Source organism: Orbicella faveolata, unplaced genomic scaffold (assembly GCF_042242905.1).
Source record: "Orbicella faveolata isolate gen_17 unplaced genomic scaffold, um_ofav_v1 contig_2, whole genome shotgun sequence".
Classification (NCBI taxonomy): Eukaryota; Metazoa; Cnidaria; class Anthozoa; order Scleractinia; family Merulinidae; genus Orbicella; species Orbicella faveolata.
Genome location: NW_028301547.1, coordinates 12,980,573 through 12,992,500, shown reverse-complemented (window position 1 = coordinate 12,992,500; position 11,928 = coordinate 12,980,573). Strand labels below are relative to the sequence as shown.

Below are 11,928 nucleotides of genomic sequence, written 5' to 3'. Positions count from 1 at the left end.
ACTTGATGGCCTAGAGCGCTGTCATGATGGTTAAAAAAGTAACTTATTTCGGAGAACTTGGCTATCTGAACAGTTCAGGTCTTAGAAAAAGTATTATTTTAATGTGTTAGAATTACTAAATTCACGCTTTTGTAGCAAAACTCAGTGAAAGATGTTTCTGTTGGTTTCCGGCCGTCATGTTAGTGCCCATGGCGTTTTTATTTTGATCTATTTTGAATTGCGTGACATAACATATAAGAAGCATGCGTTCTAGCATTGCTAGTGTGGTGAACTCCGTTCTCGAGCTCAGATGCACGGTTTTTTTTATTTTTTGTAATGAGTAATATCACACTTTCGTTTTGGCTGGGGATAGCAGTTATATTTCAGGTAACGTCAGTTCTCCTTTTTTAGTGCAAAGAACGTTACTGTGACTGCGTATCTTCTGGGATCTTCCCTAGCTCGATTCAAGAAATGTCGTCTGCTGTTTTATAACTATTTGTGTGTTTGCCAGGGTTGAGATAGAGAATCGAAACATATTCAGTGCTTCTCCTTAGCAGTTTTTTTGTTTCGTCTTCTATGAAAGAGAGCCCAAATATCACATTCAGCCGAAACTTGCCCGTGTTAGTTACGTGTAAAACTAGTAAATTTGTGACAAAAGAAACTTCGTTGTTGTTGCCGCAGACTCCGTGCAACTTACTAAAATCTCCAATTAATTTCATCAGTCGATGAGACGACTCGCTCACCGATGTGGGATATAATTTCGGTCAAGTAAAGATCTCTACCTTGAATACTTCTCGTTGAAACCGTCCTCAGTTGCATTACTCGATAGCATTGTGTATTAGTTTGGTCTGGTTTTATTGTTTACACCAACTCGGCTGGCAACAGAATTAGAACGCACTATTCCTTGATTCGACGTGACTATTTGATAATTAGATTAATTATTGTTTATCGGTGAAATGAAAATTTACTTTTTGAATAAAACCAAATCGTTCCTCTTCTCCTTCTCAGCAGATATTTAACTTTTATATTCCATTTATCTCCAGCAATAAGTTAAAAAAAAATACACATCTTTCTTATATTTTCGTGGAAACAAAGGTATCTTGTTGCATGCATTAGCGAGGAAAACAAAAGTTACAAACGTTGGCGTGAAAAGTAATGCTACAAAAGGAACGAAACTCAAGATAAAATACCACAATGAATTTAAAACGTCTTGACAAACGGTAATTGTAAGTTATTTTTGGGCAAAATACAAACATGAAACATACACACGACTAAGAATACCTTTTATCAAGTCTTTGCCCGCTCATATTCTGCAAAGGGGAAAAGGCCTAGTTGACTACCAAGGGAGAGAACAGCAGGCGTGAGGACCTGTGTGACTACTGCATCAGAGCCTTAAATTACACTCTGCACTATCTGAGATTGTCTTACTAGTTTTTGAAGACCTTATACATGTAGATAGGGCAGATGGTGTGGGTTAATTTAGGGACTTAGATGTAAAAGGAATTTGAAAAACTGTTCATATAATGTGTGTTTTGTAATTAATCCTCACTTGTGAAATTTTGATATATTATAATGTGCCAATGTATTGATCGCAGAACCTTGTGAAAAGCTAGAACTTCAAACCAAAAAGTGACATTTGAACTGCAGTAACCACATCGATCGTTAGCAATAAACCAAACTTCTTTCAGGTTTTTTTTCGATCATTTATCAAACTTTAAAAGCTTTTAAACGTGAGGAAACTATAATTGGTGGGGACTTTAACTTAGTTCTTGACGTTGAAAAAGACAAAAGGGGTGGCCTTGCCAGAACACACAAAAACACCTTAATAGCGATTCGAGATTTCCCTGAAAATCATGGTTTGACTGATATTTGGAGACTTTTCAACCCAGAGGCCAGGAGATATACTTGGCGCCAAAACCAACCAGTCATGCATCGCCGACTCGATTTTTTCCTAGTAAGTGAATCACCTTTATGTGATGTGACCCATGCAGATATTTTTCCTGGTTTCAAAACGGATAATTCGATGATTACTCTGAATCTAGCTTTACACTCGAACCCCAGAGGCAAAGGTTTTTGGAAGTTGAACACGTCCCTTTTATCCGAAATGAGATATGTCCAAGAAATTAAAACAGCAATTGAAAGCACTGTGAACCAATACAAAGAAGACACCTCAGTGAACCCAGCTCTGCTTTGGAGGATGAATAAATTAAAGGTGCGAGAAAAATCGATATCTTATGCTGGATACAAAAACGTGACAAGGAAACGCGAAGAAATGTTGGAACGCGAAATCGCCTTGTTAGAAAAAACACTTAGACAATGCAAGCAATAGTAACCCCTCAATCATATTGTTGCAGAAAGAATTTTTACCTTAAAGAAAGAGCTAGAAAGCATTTTTGAGTATCGAACCAAAGGCGCTATCATTAGGTGAGTGAGTGTGTGAGTGAGAACTTTAATAAAGTTCTCAGGTCAAAGTCGCAATGGTACAACGACGGTGAAAAGAACTCCGGATACTTTCTAAATCTCGAAAAAAGGCACTGTAAACAAGGAACAGTTAGTCAATTAAAAATTAATGACACTGAGTTTGTCACCACAGACAGAGATATCTTATCTGAATGTACGGCTTTTTATAAAAATCTTTATACGTCAAAAAACCACGACAGCCTCCAGTCAAAATTCCTCTCTTAAGTAAACTCCACTTCTTTGACCAATGAAGAACAAACTTCATGTGAAGGCCCCTTAACTCAAAAGGAATGTTTCGAAGCCCTGAAGAAGATGGAGTCTGACAAAACGCCAGGCACGGATGAACTCCCTGCCGAATTCTACAAAGTGTTTTGGAAACACATTTCTTTTTTTTAATCTCGGCCCTCAACTATACTTTTGACTCTGGCTGCCTCTCAGTAACGCAAAGACGAGGGGTTATAAAACTAATTCCAAAAAAAGATGCGGAACTATACTTCATCAAAAATTGGAGGCCTATTACCTTTTTGAACACTGATTACAAAATCGCAGCAAAATCTATTGCAAACCGAATTAAACTAGTACTTTCAAACCTTATCGATCATGATCAAACAGGATTTTGGAACGGCAGATTTATAGGCGAAAATATCAGACTCATTGACTCTATTATCCAGTATGCCACAGGAAAGAATATCCCGGGCCTGTTACTTTTTATTGATTTTGAAAAGGCATTTGATTCTCTCGAATGGTCCTTCATACATGACACATTAATATCCTGCGGTTTTGGTGCTTCGCTAATTAACTGGGTGAAAACCCTGTATAGTCATACTCAAAGCTGTATTCTGAATAATGGATGGGAAAGTAATTTTTTTGAGATTCAAAGAGGTGTTAGGCAAGGCTGCCCGTTCTCACCTTATTTATTTATCCTATCGGCAGAGGTGCTAGCCGCGGCAGTTAGGAAAAATACTAATATAAAGGGAATATCTGTAAATAGTGTGGAAATTAAGTTACGTCAGTATGGCGATGACACAACACTTATATTAGACGGGTCACGTAAATCTCTCCTTTCATCCCTTACAATGCTTGATGATTTCAGCAAAGTCTCTGCCCTCAGAATCAATGATAAGAAAACGGAAGCTCTATGGATTGGCGTAAGTATCGGAAATGATAAAATTCTGTTATCAGGAAAAGAACTTAAATGGCCAAAAGACAAAGTAAAATCCCTAGGTCTATGGATTTCAACAGATCCCGAACTATCTGCCTCTTTAAACTGCAATGAGAAACTTGAAAAAGTTAAAGAAATCCTAAGATGCTGGAAATACCTTCGACTCACATTCTTAGGGAAAATCACTGTTATCAAATCACTAGTGGTCTCCCAATTAGTTTATCTACTCTCGCCTCTTCGCTCAAACTACAGGGTTTTAAAAGAAATAAATGATTTACTCTACACTTTTCTATGGAATGGTAAAGGCGACAAGATAAAACGGAAGGATATGATCAATGAGTTCGGTGTTGGTGGCCTGAAAATGATTGATATTAGTTCCTTCAATAAATCCCTTAAAACCACATGGATTAAAAAATATTTAGATAACAACAATAAGGGAAAATGGAAAATCTTTTTTGATATAAGCCTCAAAAAATATGGCTGTCAAAACTTTCTTCCTACAACCTCAACGCTAGAGACATCTTATCGACAATAACAACTTCGGATGCCTTTTTAAAAGAACTGTTAGGAATCTGGGCAGAAGTTAACTTTGAACCTGAAATAACATCGAAAGATCACTTTCTGGATCAACAACTTTGGCATAACTCCCTAATAAAGATAGCCAACAAGACAGTTTTTTTTAAAAATTGGTTCACTAAGGGAATAACTCGGGTGAAACATCTTTTAGGACCAGACAACAACTTTTTCTCGTTAAGTGATTTCCGCTGTAAGTATGAAATAGACTCTCGCCCTCTCAGCTTCTACGGATTAATATCGGCTGTAAAGTCTCTTCGGACAGATTCTAATTTTCAAGATTTATAGAACACCGACCACGAATATGAGCCACTTACAACAAGAATTTTACAAGTCAAAAAAGCAATTACATTAATATATAAAAAACTGATTAGTAAAAAGAATTTAACCCCAGAGTCAAGTCAAAAGAAGTGGCTAGAGGATTGTGGCCTACCAATAAATGAGAACATAAATTGAACTGCTGCATATCTTTTAAGAGCGCTAAGCTGGTAGAGCACTAAGCTGATAGAGTTTCAGTTTAAATTCTTACATAGACGTGTACCAACCAATAACTTCTTATTTAGAATAGGTATACAGGGCGATGGAAAGTGCAGTTTTTGTCACACCACCTCTGGGTCAATAATTCATCTTTTTTGGTCATGCCGCCAAACATCTCACTTTTGGAATAAACTTACTGAACGGCTGAAAAACTTAAATTTACTCCCTAAAGATTAGGCTTTGACAAATATTACTGCTTTGGGTCTGAGGCCAGACATCTCTCACTTTGCGCTTCTTATCAATTAATGCTTTCTCTTAGCACGATATTACATATGGCTTCCTAAAACAAACGATGTTCATCAAATCTTACGCATTTCATATGCACACTAAAATCACAATATGAAATAGAAACAAAAAGTGGAGACACAAAGAAATGGTAACCTCTTACAGGATATATGAGGATTTAATTATTTAACAAGAAATAAAATACAAACAGCGGCAACAAACATAACACATGAACTACGCATGGTTTGGAACAACTATCTAAAATTTTCTTGACGTTTCGCATGCTACAGCATGCATCTTCAGAAGTGGCGGTTACAAAAAAAACGAAAGATTTAAAACTTAAAAATACAAAGCGAAGTACTGGTAACTAACTAAACAATAACGAAAACAAAAGGTGATAGCTAATAAAGTGACAGCTTTTCACTGTTAGCATTGTCATTAAGTGTTGGTTTTAAGTCTCGTATAAACAATGTTTCTTTTATTTTACAATGTAAATCACATTGTCCACTAGCTAAGACCTCGAAATGGTCCCATTTGATGTTATGGCCGGTGGAGATTGCGTGATCAGCAACAGCGGAAGCGTGACCCACTTGCGTAAGGGTTTTAAAATGCTCGACCTTTCTGTCATGCAGTCGTCGCTTTGTTTTGCCGATATAGAAAGCGTCACAATCCCAGCAGCTGGCTTTGTATACGACTTTAGATTTTTGCGAGCGATTTAAACGATCTTTGTAAGGAGAAAAGGACTTAACTCGGCAAGTGTTCTGAAAAATCAACCTAAGATTGACGAAACCAAAACATTTATTAACACAAGATTTAAGATGGCGTTTAAAAACTTCGCTTCGGGAACCTAAATAAGGAAGCACAAGGATTACATCTCTCTTGGGAACCGTGGTAACAGTTTCGGAAGGTCTGTTCCTATGCTTGTTTAAGACATCATTCATATTGAAGGAAATTATGCCTTTCGGGTAACCATTTAGAAGTAGAGTTTTCTTTAGATCAGAGAGAGCAGCCTGTAATGAAGAAAATGTTGAACAGATGCGAAAACAGCGATAAGTGAGAGTGCGGATCAGATTGATTTTGTACCTTCTTAGTGTGAAAGAATCCCACTTGGTGTAAAGACATGTGAAGGTCTTTTTTTGGTGTACTGTTGTAGAAAATGAATTTATTTGCCGCCAAATAAAAGTGTTTATGACTCCTACCCACTTTTATTAATTATTAAATGTAACTATCACAGTTTAACAACTAAGGTAAGCTAGGGAGGAATGGCAGTGAGCAGGGTTCAACCGGAGGGGGATGGAGTGTAATTTGTGCAACGTAACAAAAGGATTAAGTAATAGTCACGAGACTATCTGATGACCTAACTGACAATAGATTGATTATTTGGCAATAGTCACGAGTTGAGACGGAAAAGTACATAGCCTCGTTTCCATTGAGACCTATAGGATGATGCGTGTTCCTTGAGTTCGTCCTCTTTGTCTCCAGACCTAACACTCTGCGAGTTCAACTTTTCCAGCAACGTCTGCATTTGACACGCCTGTTCCTGAAATATTTCTGATCTTCTCTCTTTGCTGAATCAGAGTTGAGTATATTCTCTTGTTTTAGTAGCTATCATGTCTAAACCCAAAGTTCTTATCCTGGGCCACTCCTTCGTCCGTCGTTTCGCGGCATTCATCGCCCAGGGCGTGGATAAGAGGGATAAAAATACTCTAGACTTAGCGGAGTCAGCTCAGTTAGCATTTCAAGGAGTTGGGGGTCGAACAGTTTACGTGGTTCTGGAGGCGATACCATTCGCCGAATTTTGGCGCCACAAGGGGCTTCGAAAGCCAAACATTTCAGTCCTCTCGAAGGATGGTGTTCACCTAAATAATCGGGGGCAATACGCTCCATATCGGAGTTACCGGGGTGCCATTTTATACGCACTTAAACAACACGCTGCCATCAACGGTGCGGCGGGCCAAACAGGCACGCCACCAGCTTAAATTAGGTCCATTTCACACAACCCTGTTTTTTTTGTAAGTACGTGTGTACATATTTATCTTTTTGAGACCATATGTTCTCAGCTTTTGCGGCCATTTAACATGTTCCTAGCGGCAGCTCCCATTTTGGGGCTTGCCAAACATGTGGCCGTTGTTATTGTATTGCGAAATTCACCTTGGGTGCTTCAGTGCACTTCTACAGATATTTACTTTTGGGGCGTACGGACCTGCTGGGTTTTAGTTGTACAATGCTCAGATTGCCTTACCTGTGATTACACAGTCTTCTAATACCGACATTCATTTACTTTCCATTATTCTATACACCTTTTTCTTCTAGCCGTTTTTATTTTTTTTTTCTACCAGACAATATGATGACCCGTGCAAAAGCCCGTGTTGCTCCCGCTGTGCCTTCAGTTCCTGGGGTACGCCCCCGCAAACGTGCTGCCAAATCGGCAAAACAAGCGAAAGGTGCGCCTACATCAAAACGTGCAAAGACGGGTTCGCCAGCCGAGGTTTCAAGGGTTGGGAGCGATCACCCAAGCCAACTGGTGCGTCCTCCCATCACCAGTGATCGTGAAGGCACCAGTACAGCCAATACCCAGTTGGATATCGCTGCCATTGTCTCCGGCGCCGTTGTTGAAGGCCTCAAAGTTGCAGGAATTATCAAAGACACGCAAGGAAACGAAAAGGAGGACGCTAATCCAGCTGTTTCTGTACAGGAGTCAGTCGCAGCTGTGATTCAGGACATTACTGGTGAGAACAATCCACCACTAATAGATAGCAATAATTCTATTGGTTCTAATTCTTTAGTAACGCAACACATGGCCGAGGCTAATGACCGCCCTCAAATACTTCACACCCAAATTGGTGTCCCTCTTGCCTCTAGAATTTCGGAAAAGATTCAATCTAAAATTTGGGCGAATGAATACATTGATTTAGGGACGCTCTTACACAGAATATCTCCGAGTGATTATAAGTATAATTTCGTTGTTCAAACTACGCAGTCAAACGCTCGGCCGGTCATTAGTCTCGAGCCCGCTCAAAAAGCAAAACGGATTATAGCAATTGATCAATGGATCACCGCCTTTCAAACTTTTGTAGCTATTTACACTGTGCGATTCCCAAAGGACGCACCAGCATTAATGAAATACAGTGAGACAGTGCGGGACCTGGCGGCCAAAAACGCTCATTGGCGTTACTATGATGAAAATTTCCGTTTTTTGAGGCAAAAAACACTTTTCCCCTGGGACCAGATTCATTGGGAACTGTGGTTGCAGGCGCACCACATGCAAAAAGCGGCTCCGGTTGCTTCGTCGGACGCACGCAACAAAAATTTAAAATCGCCCTTTCCGTCCGGCTACTGCTGGAAATTTCACAGGGGGGAAAAATGTTCCGGCTGCAATTTCAGCCACGAATGTTTTAAATGTGGATCTCAGCATCCCGCCAACAAATGTGCCTTTCCAAAGCGAATATCACATCCAGCATCAACAACCATGCCACGAACAGCCACATCAACAGCTGTCCCTGGCAAACCAGCCACGCAGTCCCGCCCTGTCTCGTCCAATGTCAACACCAATCAAAGTCGATAAACTGCAGGCGTACCTCCATGGATACCCTTTTAGAACGAGACAATACTTAATTGACGGCTTCTGTTTTGGTTTTTCTATTGATTATGTTGGACCTCGGATTAATTTTTCATCTAAAAATCTTGTCTCTGCGATTGCTAATCCAAGTGCCGTTGACGAAAAATTAGCCAATGAGATTAAACTAGGTAGAATAGTAGGTCCCTTTGAAAGGCAGCCTTTTCCAGTTTTTCATATCTCGCCTCTTGGCCTAATTCCTAAAAAAAGTACCTGGGGAGTTTCGCTTAATTCATCATCTATCTTTCCCAGAGGGGCGTTCCATCAATTCACATATTCCAAAAATTGCATCCAGTGTTCATTATGCTAATATTGACGATGCGATTAGATTAGTAAGGCGCACAGGCAGGGGCTGTGCGCTTGCTAAAACTGATATAAAAAACGCATTTCGTCTTATTCCGGTCAGTCCCTCGGATTACAACCTGCTGGGTATTTGTTGGCGGGATAAATTTTATGTTGACAGGAATCTTGCCATGGGGCTCTCGAGTTCTTGTAAAATTTTCGAGTTTTTTAGCTCCGCTCTAGAATGGATAGCCCGTAATAACTTGCAGATACCAGGCATTTTGCATCTTTTAGATGACTTTCTTATCGTTAGCAATTCCATTTCATCCTGTGATAATGAGTTAAAAGCTTTCCTTCGGACATGTGATGAACTTGGTATGCCAATGGGGCCTGAGAAAACAGTGGGGCCTAGCTGTGTTTTGTCCTTCGCGGGCATTGAACTAGACACAACAATAATGGAAGCTCGACTTCCTAGTGACAAGCTTACTAAATGCCGTACTCTTATTCAAGATTTTATAACTAGGAAAAAAGTGACTTTGAAGGAATTACAATCTTTAATCGGTCTTCTTAATTTTACTTGTTCTGTTATCGTACCCGGCCGAACATTTTTGCGCCGTCTAATTAATTTAACGGTGGGGATTAAACGCCCCCGTTATTTTATACGTCTAAATCGTGAAACCATATCTGATCTTCAATTATGGCTTACTTTTCTAGAAGCCTACAATGGCAGATCCTTCTTTTTAGATTATGTTTGGCTTTCATCTACAAAACTGCATCTTTACACCGATGCAGCAGGCTCGTTAGGTTACGGTGCAGTTTTTGGCTCGCACTGGTTTTACGGTAAATGGCCCGATAGCTGGATAGGTACAAATATAATAATTCTAGAAATGTTTCCTATCGTTGTAAGCATTTCCATATGGGCATCAAAACTAGAAAATAAGTGTATTTTGTTTCACACCGATAATCAAGGCTTAGTAGAAGTAATTAATAAGAAAACAACCAAAGATAAAAAGCTATTAGCTCTCTTGGGGGCGCTTGTTTTGCAATGTTTAAAGCATAATATTCTATTTCGGGCTATTCACGTGCCTGGGGTGCTCAATGTCAAAGCTATCGCGCTTACAGGTCACGAAATTCAAGTCCCTTGGCCAGGGCATGGATCGCGAACCGACGCTTGTTCCAGTGCCTCTTCTTCCGGAGAGTTGGCCTCTATAACTACAACGCTTTTAGCTGCTAGCTTAAATAAGGGTTCTACTGAAGTATACAAACGATCATGAAAACTATTTACAGATTGGGCACAATCTTTTTTAGGTGTCACAACATTAGTTTTACCTTTAACACCAGCTGTTGTAGCACTATATGTGTCACACCTTTATTCACTTAATTACGCTTGCTCAACTGTCACCAGTTATTTATCAGCTCTTGGCTATGCTCACAAGCTAGCAGGAGTCAATGATCCAACAGAAACTGCAATCATTAGACAACTTCTCAAGGGTTATCGCAAGTTAGCTCCGTCGCACGATGTGCGTCTTCCAATTACATTACCGATATTAACGCGACTCAATGCCTCTTTTGAGCACACAACGGAGTCAGCGTATCAATTGCATATGTTATCAGCCATGTGCTCTTTAGCCTTTTTTGCAATTTTGCGTATTGGCGAGATCACAGTTAACAGTAGCAATCACAGTAATCTTATTATGCTTCCGCAGCTGGAGCAGTTACTCAACCGCCTAGGGCAGGTCACGGCCCTGCAGCTCACAATTTCTAAGTACAAACATAATGATACCGGGCCCCCCTTTGTTATTTATATCTATAAAGAAGACTTATGTTGTCCAGTGAGAACTATATTAGATTTCATATCTACTAGAGGAACCGCCCGCGGTCCTTTGTTTTGTTGGCCAGACGGGGCGCCCATTAAAAGAAACTTTTTTGTGGAGCAACTCAATACGGCACTTCGTTTTTGTAAGCTCGATCCTGCTTTGTACAAATCGCACAGTTTTCGAATAGGAGCAGCCACTTGGGCTGCGGCCAAAGGTTTTACCGACACACAGATCCGCCAGTTAGGAAGGTGGAAATCTAACGCCTTTCTCCAGTATATTCGTACACCTAGCCTATCGACCAAGGTAGTCTCTTTACAAGTTTAGTCCACACGCAGGTGATGTGGTTATTTGCTGTTTATATACAATCACGTCAATCATTATTTGGTCACCAGTCCTCGGGTGGGGCGGGCCTCCCTTCTGGAGGTTTCTGGCCGTTTTTCTCGTGCCTTCACCTTTGCTAGAGCTTTACGAACGAAATAATCGTTCCTAATTAGTTTTATTTGACTATGTATAATTTAATCAATAAAGCGGCCACCTCGTGTGGCCAAAATTTATCCCAACACTGGATCTGGATTACATTTTTGGGGGGCGCTCTTTGCAAACAAAGCTCGGCTGTTGACCAAATAATTGACTATAGTTTTTTCATTAAGTTGTATTTAATTACATCTGGGAAAGGAGACATAAAGGCACTTTGATGGCGTTTGATGAGGACATCTAAGAATGGGATCTCTTGGTTTTCTTCGAGTTCTATAGTAAATTTGATATTGGGATGCCTGTTGTTGAGGTAATGTAGAAAACTTGTAGCTTTGTCCTTCTTGTCAAACAAGGAGAAAGTGTCATCTACATATCGAAACCAAATGGATGGACAGGCCACGGTATCACTCACCCGCTGCTCCTCGAAATGGCATATAAAAATGTTAGCTAAAACGACCCAATGGTGACCCCATAGCAACACCATCAACCTGATCATAATATTGTCCGTCAAATATGAAGTGGCTTTTCTTCGTCGCAAACTCAAGCAAAGTTTTAAGGGCTGGTCTTGGTAATGTCGGAGGCTCAGGGAGAGAGTACAACTTATTGAGACAAATTTGAATTGTTTCATCAGGCGGTACCTTGTTGTTCCAAGCCATGCGTATTTCATGTGTTATGTTTGTTGCCGCTGTTTGCATTTTAGTTATTGTTAAATTGAAATGGCCAAAGAACAAGAGTGTTTATGATTTAATTATTATTTTACATTATCATATGGCAGTGTCTCACAAGGACTGGGAACTACCGAA

At 39.9% G+C, this 11,928-nt stretch overlaps 1 pseudogene; it reads left to right on the top strand.

The window, feature by feature from the left end:
- The first annotated feature begins 9,025 nt into the window (after positions 1 to 9,025).
- Positions 9,026 to 10,241, top strand: LOC149112023 (uncharacterized; annotated as a pseudogene).
- Positions 10,242 to 11,928: the final 1,687 nt, after the last annotated feature.